The sequence below is a fragment of the Anomalospiza imberbis genome, chromosome 3 (assembly GCF_031753505.1).
Source record: "Anomalospiza imberbis isolate Cuckoo-Finch-1a 21T00152 chromosome 3, ASM3175350v1, whole genome shotgun sequence".
Taxonomy (NCBI): Eukaryota; Metazoa; Chordata; class Aves; order Passeriformes; family Viduidae; genus Anomalospiza; species Anomalospiza imberbis.
This window is the reverse complement of record NC_089683.1, coordinates 46,885,722-46,901,319: the sequence shown is the minus strand read 5'-3', so window position 1 is coordinate 46,901,319 and position 15,598 is coordinate 46,885,722. Positions and strand designations below refer to the sequence as shown.

The window sequence follows — 15,598 nt, the reverse complement described above, 5'->3', positions numbered from 1 at the left end:
ATCATTCAGCACAAGATGCCTATCTTTATCACCAAAGACCCTCCCTTCCTCTCTATTCCCATCTGTCAGCCAGCTCCAAGAGGGCATCTTTCTCCTCTAGCCTCCTGTGATGCCTGTCTTCTCCAGTGCATGAGTTGCTTTCTGACATGTCATTACAGATTTTCTGCTGACCTAACTCACCCAGTTAATATCAGCAGGACTACTTTCTCCTTGTCCTTTAGGTCTCTCCTTTAAAATGTTCCCTTTTTGTCTGGGATGCAGGCAATGCAGAGCACCCACCACCACCCATCTTCAGCTTTCAGAGTGCAGCACTTGCACAAGTAGTAAGCACTCATTGTAATTTTAGACCTTATTGAGATTAAGGCCTTAACCAGTATCTCCTGTCACTGCAGGCTTTTAAAAATAGGCTCAACATGCACGGTAATAGCAGCGTTGTAACCATGGCAATGGAAGGAAGGCAGGGCTTGCAGGCAGAGATCTTACCAGACCAACTGGCATGTCTGAGGGCTGGACCAGGGCAACACAGGGGAGAGGTTTCAGGCTCAGGAAGGGACTGTGAGCCTCAAAGCACATCTCTTTTTCCCCAGCTAGGTCAGGTGGCCTAATAAAAAGAATAACATAAGTATAGTTGTTCCTGCCTTGAGCAGGGAAGCCGCCTGGGTGGTCATTCAAGGTCCCTTTTACTCCTGTAGCTCTGTTTTAATAGGCAGAGCTGACTTCTCCTTGTCTGTGTGCCGTGTGTTCGAGTGTATGCTGATCTTCTGCTGATACCAACAGAAGGCCTCCGAATATCAAGAAACTAGAATATCCTCATTAAGGATCTTCTTGGAGGATAGGAGAGTAATATGTCACTCTTTGTGCAGAGGCTGGCTTTGTGCAGCAATAAAGCATGAATATTAAACAGGAAATCAATGACACTTCTGAAACATGTCTGAGACAGAAATCCAGATGCTGTATGGGGATATAGGCCCTTAAGCCTTATGTCTATGCGACTCTTTTTTTTTTTTTTTTCTTTTAAAGATGCATCTGCATAGTTGGTGGTGTAAGAGAGGGGCATAGCAAGAGCAAAACCAGATCTTTTAGCCCAGTTTCCTGAGGAAGTGGGGGTTAGGCTGTAACTCAGTGTGTTTGTACACTAGTCCTCCTCTTTATAAGTTTTCAGGCTGTCTCCAGCCAGGGAGGGGTCTTCAGGGGTAGCATTTGACTTCCCAGCTCTTTCTCCGGGAAGAGCTCTTTCTCTCTTTCTCTAGCTGCAGCAGGGACATGGGCTGGGCGTGGTGGCAGCAGGAGCAGGGTCCTACAGACACCCCTGGAGCAGCTGAGCAGTGGATGCAGCAGGGCTTGTGCAGTAAATGTGACTGGGTACTGTAAATGCATCTGGGGCTATGGGAGAGCCAAGAGCACCAGGATGCAGTGTGGGAAGGACTCTCATTGTAAAGTTAGCATCACAAGTCCAGATGAGCTGGAAATTCACTTTCATTAGTTCCACTGATCAGGCATTTGCTTAATCTTGAAAAACAAGAGGAAAAAAAAAAAGTAGGGAGGTTATACTGAATAGTAATGACATTTTAAATCCTTAGAATATTTCAGCAAAATAGATGCTTTTGTGTGGCTTCTGCACTGCAAAGAGGTTTATATTAATGTTGCACAATCCTGGAATTACATGAACTTGGTATTTTTCTGGTTCATACTGGGACACTTGCTTTCTGAGGGAAAACCTGTTGTCTTTAAGGGCAGTGTGAAAGAATAAGGATTTGATCTAGAGCTTGAGGCTGAAGCATTACATCAGTGCAAAATCTTTTCATTCATAGTTCTAGTGTGTTGTCCTGAGAATTTAATTTCCTGTTTGCACTATGGGAGAGTCTTTTTTAGAAGTCACTAAAGAGCAGGGGTAGTTGTGTAAGGTGTTTTTTGAAGGTAAATTGTCAAAATACAGTAATTTTTGTGGTTGGTCCTTTTATTTATTTATGTATTTATTAATGTTATTTCCTGAATATAGAACTCAGCAACATAAAGTCTCATCATTAAAGTAAGTAAATAAATAATCAGTGAAGTAGCATGAGGGAAAGTCCTCTTTTTTTTTTCCACTTATCCCCATTCTCAGCCCATTGGTGATTTTTCCTAGGTTTTGCAATGCTTCTCAGATTTCAAGGTTATATTCTCTTCTGTTTTGTCTTATGTGACAATGAAGGACCTTATTTATTTTCTTTACTTGTCTCACTATTAAAAAAAAATAAACCAGAAAGTCAAGTTTTTTGTTCTTCTGTTTCCAGTACTCTTGTTTATTTTGAAACTTCCAGAAAGAGATAAGAACAGCTTAAGAAAAATGCTCTCCAGAGTAATCCCTTCAAGAGCAGCAAACAAACACTGCAGATTGGTCCTAAAGGCTGTGCTTCCTTTCTGGGGAGGGAGAGAGGATGTTTTGTTTTTAGTTGTGCTCTAATCATCCGATCTGGGATTTGATAAGCTCCACAAGTCTGAAACCACTGCCTCCTCCTGTCTTCCCCCTTCCTGCCTCTCAGAAGATTAAAGTGAACATGGCAAAAAGGAAACAGTTTATTTTCAGCTTGTTATAGTTAATAATTAGTTTACAGTGCAGCATTCTCATTGTTTGTTTCTAATCGTGTTGCTATATTCTTTTCTTACACTGTTTACTTTTCACATCACAGGCCTTTGATACAGAAATAGGTTTACAAATAGCCCATTCTTGCAGAATTTCAGCCTCTTTTCAACATTTTTATATTGCACATCAGGAAGTGTGACACATGTAGGTGGAGTATCTTCTGCAAAGACTCGCCTTGCCTGCCCCTCCATGCTTTCTTTTCACTCTCGGACAATTTGGAATTGCAGCAGTTGTGAAACCACAATAGGAAGCAATCAAGCCATTAAAGTATTAAATGTACAAGATATAAGTATTATTTGGCTCACTTAAAATTAGCTAAATCCATGTATACTGAACTACAAGAAGTCCTTAGTAAACAGCTCCAATTTGTCCTAAGAGATACTTGTGCTGAATTCTTTTAATCTTTAAAGCCTCAAAGTAAATTTACCAGGACTTGGAGCCTATGTGTTCCCATGTGTGTATTTTTAATGATTTCTTCCATAATGGGAATGGCTGACAGGATGGGTACTGTAATATTGCAACACTAGCATATATATTCTATATATATTCTCTGTGTATGTATTCATTGTATGTCATGGAAAAAATGCCCTTAATTAAAACCTTGTGCACTGATCAAAGCACAAAAATATTTATTGTATACCTAAGATTCTCTCTTTAGGGGAAGGGAGAATTTGTTTATAATAACAATTGCATATAAAAGCAAATTTTTGTATACAAAAAAACTACATTTGCATTGCAATGTAATTGCACTTCTAAATGGCCTTTAGTGCTTCTGCAGAAGGTTTGTAAATACACTCTTTAGCCAGCTTCTGCTAAAGGTCCTTCTGGGTCAATCCTATATCTTTAGAAGAAAGGCATTTTCTTCTATGAAACAAACTGGAAAATCAATTATTAAAACAAAAGCTTCTGAAACCTTGCATTATGCATGGTTTTTTTTTTTCCACCTGCTGTATTTTTTAACTTTCATAATGATGTGAGTACTTATTTCTGCCCATAGAAGTGTTTCACTGATGCCACTGGGACACTGGGCAGGTAAGGATAAGCAGGCAGAGGGTCTGGGAGAGGGATGCAGCACTGGCTCTAGCCACCATGTCCCTGCATCACTGTCTGCCTGAGCCTTCTCTCAGCTCCAGAGATGCCCAGCAGCATTTCTAGGAGCCAGCTCAAAAGAATAGAGAGTTCAGTCTATTTTTAGGATTATGGTCTCCATTCATTTATTTTTTAAAACATTGTTTGGGGTATACTACTCCTCATTTTTCTACAAAGAGAAATGGAAGTGCTCTTCCCGTAATTAATGAAGTATTTTTTCTACTATTTTTAGAACTGAAGTGTGCTGCTACAATCACATGCCCCTCATATGTAACACTCTCAGTCTGAGTGCCTACTCAGTATTGAGCTTGCTAATAGCTTCCCCTATGGATTGCTCAGCTCCCGTGGCTGCCCACCGCCTCCTGACCCAGGGACAGGAGTTCCAGGGGGAGGCTGAGCTGTGCACTGTTTCTGTGTGAGGCTTTTGGCTCACACAGAGCTGCACACTTGCTTCTCTCCCCAGCAGTGCAGATGACCAGGGGTGCCACAGGGTTTGGGTTCTTCTCAGAACACTTTCAAAGGGCAGGATTTATGAATGGGCCATGAGTGCCATCGCCTTTCTGTCACCAGTGGCTTCATTGTGCCATTCTCCACTTGCTCACCCTAACCACTGTCTGTCCCACTGAGGGTTTCTTAAAGATGTTGGCATCTTTTGATTCTTTGCATCTGCCTCAGCTGGGTCTCTGTACACATCCGCACTCTCTGCCTGTACTGGGGCTTTCCATGGGGGAGTTGCTGGTTGGATGGTGCCGTGTTTCCAGATCCCAGCTTTATGCTGCTTTCAGCTCTGCCGTGTTACAAAGCCAAGCTGATGCATGGAAAAGGAGTTGTGAATGAAGATTTTGTTTAGTTTATCCAGCTTGAAAGCAGAGAAAGGGGAAAGGTACTGATATCACCAATAATGATCTGGCATTATCGAGAGGCTTGAACTGCCTGGGTGAGGGGCACAGCCCAAGGTGAAGGAGAGCAAGCAGTTTTAGCAGGGCTGGGAGCCGCAGAACATGGGGAACAGCTTACAGCAGCACATCTGCTAAAGGTAAGTCAATACAGCATCTCAGCTTTTGCTCTTTAGCACAGTTTGTCGGTTTTCTTTTCTCTTCACAGCTCCATTTTATTAAATCAGAAAAAGTTCGAGCAAAGCCTCCGTGTTTTCCCAGTGTTTTCCTCCCACGTTTCCTGTTTCTTAAGACTTGTTGCCACTGCAGTGGTGACTTTGCATCTGAGTTCCTTCTGCTCCAAATGGAAAGGGCAGACGCGTTTTTAGACAGGAACAAGTTTAATGGTGCAGACAAACATTCTTGTTTTGAAACTACTAAGCTACTTTTGGACTCCTTTAACAGAGGGACCTAGTTATCCTTATTTACATCTTGCATGTGCAGAAGCTTTCCAGTAACAGTTTTAGAAATCCAGTGACTTTGACATGAAAAAATGCAGAGTGCCTCTCCCATAGCCACGGTCCTCCTTCCAAGTTTTGACACTGTTGCATGGGAGGACAAACCACTAGAATAGTATTGTCTTAGTATAAGTCTTCTAATAGTGTTAGTGGCTGGTGTTTTTTTCCCTTTGCTGTTCTCCAGGGTTGGGTCTGGACTTGTTGCAAGAGCAAATTTAGTTGGGAGCTCTCTCTTTCTGCCCTCAGCTCTCTCCCCCCAAGCCTGTTGATGACCAGGCTTTTTCATATCATGTGCCAGCTATGTGGGACCTCACTTAGAAAAGGGGTGGTTTCAGGCTAACAGGGAGGCTTTTAAGCCTGTCTCTGTGTAAGAACAAGCCTATAAACTTCCCTTAAACTTTAAATGTTGTATTGTTGGAAAGCTTTCAGATGTTGACAGGGTGAGGGCTCTTTATATGTAATCTGGTATTGCACAGTAAAGGATTACTTTTTGTAAGTTAAGATTTGCAGTTCCTTTATAAACTGGCTGTGTAAGTTCAGCATGTAGGAGATTGTTTTTCTCCTTCTGTTCAATGTTGTTTCTAGAAGGGGTTTCTTGGTTTTGGTCAGTTGGAGGTTTTTTTGGTTGGTTGGTTTTTGGTTTTATTAGGGTTACAAATCTTAGGTGGTGGGAATAGGTGGAAAATGCTGTGTGCACCCTACTAAAAACTGAACATGTGTGCTGCCATAGATTTGTTCAAATAGCAGTGTCAGCAGAGTCCTGGGTGACAAAATCCTCAACCAGTCTGTAAAGGGTAACTCGAGATTGTTAGAGCAGAAAGGAACTTTTTGGACCAATTCACGGCCTCAAATCTGTGTGCTATGATGTAGTGTAACGTAAGCATGACTGACATTGAAACAGATGAAAAAAGCAAGCTATTACTCTGAAGAGACTAACCAACACTTTCTTTACAAAGTGGATCCAGCTCATTTACTTGTTACACATCCTGATCCAGACATGTTCCTTTGTAAACTGTTCAGCATGAAAAACTTAATCGTCCCAGTTTTTGCCAAGTAAAATAGCAGCTCAAGCACCAGGAATGCCTGCTTCTACTTGAGGTTTGAAAAACAGCAGCAGAATCATGTTGCTAATAGAAAACTGACAGATGTTCATAATTATGTAGATTTTCTTCTGTGTTTGAGTACCATAAACTCAATTGCCTCTACTGGCATTTGAAAAGTATGTAAGACCACTTATGACTTCAACCAGCCACTTCCTCCAGCTGGGTGAAACTCGTATGAACTGCAACATGTACCAGACCAGCACCCTCTGTGTGGTTGTTTTTATGCTTTCAGTCATGTTATTATCTGTTTTCAGTGGTGGGTAAATTGTCACTGAACAGTTTTTGCTTCAATGAACAATCAGGAGTTTTGTGGGTTCCCATCTAGAATGATTCACAATGCACTTGATCCGAAGATCCTTGAAGTTGGTGAGTGCTGATGAATTTGGGAGTGCAGGCTTGAGGAAAAAGTACTTACCATGTCTGCTTTCAGTGATTTCTCCTTTGTCTGTAGTAATAAACTTAATTCTGATCCCAGTATGAACTGACAAAAACATATCTGAAAGCTGATGAGGAAAAATAGAGGTTGTCTCATGAAGCAGACAATGTCATGAAACCGAACACACAAATGATGTCTAGTTATGCTACTTGCCACATTGTTTCACAAAATACTTCTTTACCAAAAGAAAGTGACTTTTCCACAAGGCTACATAAATACACTGCTGATATATATGTAACACTAGGAGGGGAATATGGGTTTTTGGTAAAAGGTGGCAGTTTGTAGAAGCTCGTGCTGCCTACAGGAAAAGGCTGTTCCTAGCAGATAATAACTCTGATTATCCCCTAAAAGTGTTTTGCTTTTCTTTAATGTTTCAAATCATGTCGCTCTGAAATTCAAGACAATGTTTTGCGTCCATTGGTGTGCTAAGGATTTTCTGTATCTTACCATGTAGGAGGAAATGCTTGGACAGCTTTCATTTGGATATTGGTTGGACAAACCTTTTGTTTCCTCTTCTGTTTGTTATAGATAGAGCACATTTTTCATCATCTAAAATCAAGCAAAATGCTTCCCCAAGCTTTCTATCTGCCATCCCTACAGTTCTGAAAATCTTGCAAGACTAGAGATGTGGCAAATTGTGTCTGCCTCAGATTTAACAAGACACCCCTTTCCCTAGTCCTCTTGCTAGTTTTTGTCATAAATGGTCTCAGTGAAAGGCTTGGACTAGACTCCCTTGGCATGTATTAAAGCAGCTACCTGCATTCCTATCCTGTAACATGGGAATGTTACGTATTACAAGTGGAGCTGTACTCTTGGTCCATCCTTTCCATCTTTTCCTTCCTTTTACCCTAGAGTCAGCACAGGCCTTTTTCTTTTTTATTTCTTCTTATTTTATTTTATTTTATTTTATTTTATTTTATTTTATTTTATTCAGTCACTTGCAAACTTGTCTAAAGAATTTCCCCAGTTTGGTTTAATCCTGGTTGCTGCAGAGGCATTTGTGCTGGGGTGAGGGAGGAAGGGAGAGAGGAAAGGAGCTCTGCCAGGACTGCATCCAGAAGCTCCATACCATTGCTGGGGGGAGTTCAGCCCCTTTTGGCAATGGTGCCAGCCCTTGTCTTTCAAGTATTCCTGAGACCAACAGCATGAAGTACAGACTTTCCTTATTTGTCACTCCTCTGAGGAAATTTTTTAATCAGTCTCATGGTGTAGAAGAAAATAATGAGCTAATCTGGAGTTGAGGTGCCATTGGATTGTTTTGGACCTGGCTCATTTCTTAAGCTTCTAACTTTTCTGCATGCAGATTTTATCCAATTAGTTCAGAGACAGAAGTAGAGTTTCTTGACTTGATGTTTTCTTTCCAGGCCAAATGCCTGGAAGCTAGGGAGGGAAATAGATGGCGCTGGAATAATAACCACCTTCCCTGAGTTTGAGCAAAGCAGTTAAGACCCATTTTTTTTTCAGTGTTTTCATAAACTTTGCCAAGCTGTACAAAAGGTGATGGGAGAGGAGAGGGTGTTCATTTTTTTTTTTATTCCTTGATATACCCACTCTTTTTCTTAATTGCTAAACAAAGAAAGAAAGCAGAGAAGATGCTTATGTTTGTTCTTTTCTGTCAGAAAATGTCTGTTCCTAAAATCTCTCACAACAGCCTCCTCTGATTTGTAATGATGCTTTTTTTTCTTTTCTCCCCACCCTGAACCTTCCACTCAAATGAAGTCTGAGCTTTATAATATCAGATGCCTACTTGCTAATTGGGAGTTAGAGCAATGTGATTCAGTTTCTGTGTTTTAGAGGAATATTTATTTGAGGAATATTTAGAGGAATATATTTAGAAAAATATAATTTCTGTACCTTAATAGAAATTTTAATTTCGTAACCACTTTTTATGTAATGATGACCAGTAAAAATAATTTGATTTAAGAAGCCATTCCCCTTTTGTTTCCTGTTTATGCCTACAGCATCTCCCAGGAGAAGTGCTGGCACAAGAGTTGCTGTTTCTGCAGCTGAGGCAGGTTTTCATGATCAGTAGTGCAGGGCTCCAAGTCATCTGTGTATAGCTGTGAAGTTACTCAGCCAGCAGTAATTTCACAGATACCTCTCTAGTGAAAAGTTCAGCCACGTACTTGGGGGAGAATGGGACTTAGAAGCAGTTCAAATTTAGTCTGGCTTCACTGGTGTGGACACCTGAGCACTGAAAGTTATGTTCTTCTCCATTTGCTGCACATTTACCACTCCCAACCGGGAGCACCAGCAGAATCTTTGCCTCCTCCATCTTCTAGGAGTTTACAAACTAAACGTTTTAACATCATTGTTAGTCTGTGCTCCATGAGTTGTTCTTTCAAAGATTTCGCCTTAAGGGAAAATAAAGCTTAGCTGTCATTTGAAATTTACTCAGGGTCGGCAAAATGATGGCATTTGTCACTTTTGCTCTCCATCTTCTTCAAAAGGGCCCTAGTGTATGTCAAGCTGGATATTGTGTTGGCTTCCTTCTTCTCCCTCTTTGTTCTCCTAGAGAATGCCAAGTAATTAATACAGTCTAGAAATGAAGTGTGGCACAACCCCTTTTTTCCCTTTGTGTAGTTTTCAAACAAGGAGGCTGTCATGAACCTACGTGCATCCAATTCCAAAACCAGTTTGTTAAAACAAAATTACTTAAAGATACTGGGTTGACCATTTTTTTAGGGTTGGATCTAAAATAATTGGCACACTTGCTGTGTGCTGCTGTACATTTCTTGTTGTTGACCTTGTCTCCCTGAAGTCTGAATAGCCGTCATGTCAGTGACAGTGATGTGTCTGAGCAGTCTGAGGAAGTCCTGCAATTATTTTAATATTTTGCATAATAGTAGTGGAATTCAATAATTAGTTGTGAAGGTTCAGATCCAATTACCACATTCCCTAAACCAGGAAAAATGGTGGAAGTTGGTGATAAATGTTAGTAGAGAGAGAAGAAAGTGTAACATAATTTGTGGTGTTCCAGTCACTTATTATTTTTCTCCCTTTCTCTCTTATTTTACAGGGCATGTTTTCAAGCCATTTGTGAGGAAATGTGGTGAATGTAAACTTGCTCTGTTTGGGGGGGAAATTGTGGTAAGTGCTGCTGTCTTGATCAATTTTTGTTTTCAACAAGAATTTCAGAAGGATTGTTTTAGCTTTTTTCAGGTTTGGGGTTTTTTTGTTTTTTTTTTTTAGCTTTGGAAAATATAGAGATATAGTTGATTGTATGTGTTCTTTCTCTGGTGCGGAGACTCACAGTATGAGAAGCACTGACAGAGAACAGCATGCTGGGCCTCAGGGCAAGGAATGTGTTTTCATTTGCTCCAGTGGCATCTGCTTATTGTGTTTGTAGCTGTTCCATTCTGCTGAAGAGTGGTTGAGCTAAAACCTGGAGTAGAAGAAATAAAAAGGCCTAATTAAAAAACAAGGGGTACAAAAAAAGCATGCTAGCTATATAAAGATCAGGAGCAGAAGTAATGCAGAGGGAGTACATATTTCCCAAAGTGGTGGAGGTGTCCAGTCACTCTACAGTCTTTCCATCTCTTCCCAGAATGTCTGACTGACACCCTTGCCATGTGGAACTAGGATGGTTTGCTTATGTCTGAGAGATAAGGAGATGGTTAATGTGTGCTATACCAGTTTTCTATTCCTCCTTTCCATACCAGATGACAAGCTTTACTGCTTGTCTGACTGTACTGTATGCAACATTTTCAGAGGCATCAGCCTGCAACAGACTTCTCTGGTCCTCAGTGCTCTGGAAATATGGCACATTGTGTGTCTGTGCTGCTGAGCTGCACCACTCTGAAGTAGAAGGAGAGAGAGAAGAGTGGGAGGTAATTAGTGACATGTCCCAACTAGAAGGAAGTAATTCAGAGAAAGCTCTTCCAACCTGCAAAAAATAAAGGCAGCAGATCTGGAGCAGTTAATAGGCTCATTTTGCTTTTCCCTCTAGGAGACTGTCAATATACACAGTTCTGGATAGTACCAATCAATCACCCTTGGGAAAAGAAACATGTCAGCAGAAGACTGTGTCCCTGCTTTCCCTTGGCCAAGCAGGCTATTGGGCTGGTGCTTTTTCTTCAGGCAGAATGTGCAGATTGCAGATGAAAACTGGCTTAATTCTCCACTGGCAGAAGACTTAAAAGTCAGATAGCCTGCAGGGTAGAAAACTGAAAATTAAAGACTGGCTCTGTGAGAACACTTGTTCTTTTCTACCATTAAAAAACCACCAGATGTTGTTACATCATATAGAAAGATCTGGATTAGCTAGCAGATGTTTAAATGTAGATCACTTTCCCTTCTGCAGAACATTTACTCTTAGAGACAGGAAAATACAGGATAGTCAAGCCCAGAAATTCACAAAGAAGCTGGCCAAACACATGAAAAGTCCTGCCCAATTGTACCTGGGTAAACCCTACTGAAGCTCATTCTTTTAAATTATTTTCTCTCTTCTGATCAGCTTTTCTGACATTTGTGTGTGTTATAAATTTGCATCTATAGCCCTATGAGAAATACAAACAATTTTTTAGCTAGAATTTGGTTGTAGGGCCACAGATGAGCCACAGATCAGAGCATGAGTTTATTAGTCCATGAGATTTTGTGGTGACTTCCACAAAACTTTATAACTTTATTACAAAAGAGGGTAGGATCTATATCTAGTTTCCTTTTTGGGTTTAGTACTGATACTTGATCCTAAAAGTTGTCCAGTGTTCTTCCTTACAGATTGGCTGAACTTTGTGTGAGGTATGACAGAGTCCACAGGTGAAGGAGGAGAGCTATTTGGAAAGAGTGATGCTTTGTTACACCAAGAAAAAAAGAAGTTTATCAGCAGACCTGGTAGTTGGATGGTTGTATTCTAATTTCCGTTCAAAGATGCTTCAGCTGAGGCCAGCCTGGTCTCCACAGCTGACCTTAATAAGAGAGCACAGTTCAAGAGCAGCAAGGGGAAAGTGATAGAAGAAGCATGCTTCTTAGAATCGTGGAATAATCCTGGTTGGAAAAAACTGCCACCAAACTGCCAAGAAAATTGTACAAACTGTTGTCTTGTCCAAACTCCCACTTGAAACATGTCCTGTTAGGTCAGGTTGCTGAGGGCCTTGATTTTCAAAATTCAACCATCTGGAAACTTTATAGCTCTTCTGGGCATTTGTTATGTCTGACCATCCTCAGAGGGAAAAAAGTGCTTTCTTCTTGCTTCTTGCTGTTGTTCGCTGTCCGTCAGTGTGAACTCTGCATCTTCTCTGCCTGTGAGAGGAGAATCTTGAAGAATACCTCAAAACCTTGTTTTTGCTTCATGTGGCTCCTTGGAAATGTAGTGTCATGCAGATGCAGTAAACTTGCTAGTGGGGAAAAAAGCAAACCACAATATGGTTCACAGAGGTTCTACTTGGGCAATGTTTCTCAACCTGTAGTTGAAGTTCAGACTTTAAGAGCATGGCTTCTTGACTTGATTGAATTTTGAAATATGGAAAAGGATTAGCTGACAAACCGATGTACCTGAAAACTGCCAGCTTTCCTCACCTGCTTATAGTGATGTGAGTCAATGAAAAGAGGCACTTCTCACTGCTGGGTTGTAAACATCCTGGAATTTTTTCAAGTCAGTCTGGAGCTGGGTTTGTACTCCAGGATTTTGCTCTAAAATTTGTTTTCCTGCAGCCATTAAAATGCATAAACAGTGCAAAATTTGTTTGTTTTCACAGCTGTTCTTTTCACGCTTCCCACTTCAAACTGTTTGCAGCATCTTATTTTGAGGTACAATGATCAGGGACCTTGATTTTCTCATATGTAAGGATCTCTGAAATATCTCTGACCCCACTGTATGTTTGCCTATAGCATTACAAATTCCCAGAGAGTTTAAAAATAATTGTAGAAAATGTAATGACAAGGAAACAGTTCTTCCCAGCCTCTGTCCCTAACCTACCGATTCCAAGAAGTACTGGACATCAAGAGGACGTTTTGAATTTATCTTGACATAGCTCAGAGGCTCAGCAGTTATTTATTCATCTTGTATCAAAGTCCTAGAAAAGGTCATGCAGCCTCTAGATCAAAAATTCATAATGGATTTAAGAGATGATTAGAGATGTATACTTGAATGCTGGGAGGGGATTCTTGGCTGAATTTAAAGCTCCCTCAGCTAAGCTGATGACAGTGTGAGAAAACCCTTCATTTGATGAGATTTCTGTGAGGCAGCCTTGTAGATGCCAGAGCAGATATTCGTGTGGCACTGTAGGTTTGTGTTGACCATGGCATGTCACAGAACAGCCACCCTTCCACATCACAAGGAGTCACAAGAAGCCTGACTGATGTAGGACAGAAAACCTTGGGGTGATCTCTGTTGTATTTTTTTCTCTCAGTCACACTGCTCTTTGCCAGTCCAAACTACCCTTGAAACTCTTGCCTTTTGTAACATTTTTTGTATTTCTAAGCATGACTTACACTCTACAGTCTGGGGCTCTGTCTCCATCCCTGCAGTTGGTTACAGCCGTCAAGATCAGGGGAGGATAAAGCTGTGAAGTGACTTGAGGGACTGCTGTACCATAAACCTGACCTGCATCTTTCTGCCCCAGGAGTGAAACTGAGCATTCGTCCATTTCCTATAGATTTCCTCTTCCCAGAAAAGCTGTGAATGCTTCAATGACAGGCCTTGATGTTGAATGTGTATCTCAGATCCTGGGAGACAATGGCTCTTTTCCCTCTAAATTTAGACAGGGATACCTTCCCAAGTTGAGGGCTTTTTGATGTTTCAGCTGAAATCTGAGATACTTTGCTTCTATTTGCACACTTCTCTGTAGACTAGAAGCAACTACACATCTTAAACAATAGATACAGTTATTATATCAGTAGCTCAGATATATCAAGGAAAATTTGGAAATTTGGATTTCTACTAATACACTCATCTGCTATTTTGGGGTTTTTTCCTCCCCTATTAGAAGAGTCAGGTTTTTCTTCTCTCTTTATTAAAAAAAAAAACCAAAAAGTTAGCAGGTTATGGCTGCTTTGATTTTAAGAAATTATATAAAACCAGCATCTTTATAGATAGCAAATTTGTTTGCCTTTAGAAAGACTGTGATGCCCTGCACATTCCTGAGCGTCCAATTTGTATGGTACAATTATTTATATCCCTGATGTGTACCAAAAATGCTATTGAATTTTTCTTGATAATTCTTCACACCTGTCAGGTTTCTGACAGAAAGTGTTATAGAGCAACTATGTATTATCTATGCTCTCACTACAAAAATAAGCTGCTGTGACTTTTGCTTCATTACCTGTATTCTACCATACCCACAAGAGGATCTGCCTGAGTCATTAGCTGTTCTCTGTAATTAGGGCTGACCTGGTGCATTTTGGTCCTATTTCTAGCAGCTTTTAGTTTGCTGAAGTCATTCATTTGGGCACTGATGTGCCTCAGTAGTGTATTTCTCTTGCTTATCTTCAATATCTCCTCCTTTGGGATGAAGATTATCTTTCTCCTTAGGAAGGAAAGTGTGGGAAAAGCTTGAACATTTTGATGTATTTGAGGCTTACCAAGATTTGCTATGCTATGCTTGTAATTCCTTCAGTTTTAGTCTGTTTCTTTTCTTCCAGTCTAATCCATTCAGAAGATGTGAATGTTGATGCTGCTGGGTGTAGTAAATGTTAAATCTGGTCCATAAGATTCCTGAGTAATGTGGTTTGTCCCCTGCCCTGCATGTGTCCAGTTCCAACCAGATTGGATATAGTCTACTCTCTGTGAAGCATTGTTATACTTGTGTTCACTTTATTAAATCAGATAACCCTACACAGCCAGGTTATGTTCCAGTCTCCTGCAGTAGAGATGTTTGTGTCTCAGACTCTGTAATTTTACTACATTTCACTGGTAATTAATTTAATATAGCTTTTTGTCCCTTCTTCCCCCCCCCACCATCCCACAAAGTTTGAGGTGATCCAATTGTTGGAATTACTCAGCAAAAGAGAGTTGATCTGTGGGCCATCTGTGTGGATGTCTGTCCCTCTGTAGCCACTGGAGAAGAAATGGGAAGGACTATTAAAACAACAGATGGGACAGAGCACTTCAGCCAGCTGTATTTCCCAGCTCTCTTGGCTGGCTCAATGGCAAAGATGGGTCATGATGTTACAGCAGCTTGAGTATCCATTATAGGGTTTAGCAAGTGCTAAATTGGTTGTGGTTTTTTTTGTTTTTTTTTTTTTTTTGTTTTTTTTTTTATTCTAGATAATAAGACTTCCAGTTGCTCTTTTAAAAGAAGAACATTACATTTTGAAAATTCAGATGTTGCTTTAGGGAGTGTTACATGGGTGTTGCTCTTTTCTGTATGTGCATTGGTGCAGTTGATACAAAAGCTCTTGTTCCATCACACGGGCATGTTTCACACCTTATGTTCCCCTTCCTCCCCTGCAGAGAACTGGATATAAACACGCAGGTGATACAGGGCCATCCCACCTTTCAGGAGGTATGGAATTAGCTATGGAACAGCCTTGCAGCTGGTCTCATGCCCAGCTCTGATCACTTACAGCGGAACTGCAGCTGCAAGCAGGCAGGTGTCACCCAACTGGTTGTGGAATCCTGGAGCATTGTAGGTGGGATCTCCACAGAATTTGGTTGCTAGGAAGCATCACCTCCTTAGTGGGCTCATGCAAATTAAGGTTTCTTTTTTCAGAGGTTAGTAATTTAGTCATGTTTGGGAGTTTTCTGCACAGATCAAAACACAAAGATTTTGCCTTGACACCTTGCAAGTTTATGGTCCAAATCACAAAACCTCTTGAGCTGTTCAAGGAGCGACCAGAAGCTTTTCACATGAATAAATCACTCCAGTTTCCCATGCCTTTATTCAGAATTAGCTTGAAAAATTTTGGCTGACGTCATGCCAAAAATCCAAAACAGCAACAAAGCAAGGGGAAAAAAAAGCCTACCAGCAGACACCCAGCATGGAAAATATTGCCAAACTTGGGTCTGTTTATGC

The 15,598-nt window shown here is 40.7% G+C and overlaps 1 protein-coding gene across 4 annotated transcripts in view; it reads left to right on the top strand.

Annotated features, from left to right (window-relative positions):
• Positions 1-15,598, top strand: part of FYN (FYN proto-oncogene, Src family tyrosine kinase) — a 138,053-nt gene that overhangs the window by 51,336 nt on the left and 71,119 nt on the right. For all 4 annotated transcript variants that reach the window (XM_068184272.1, XM_068184273.1, XM_068184271.1 and 1 more), the window contains exon 2: positions 9,664-9,734. The gene's annotated coding sequence lies outside the window, so the exon portion shown is untranslated. The remainder of the gene's footprint in view (positions 1-9,663; positions 9,735-15,598) is intronic.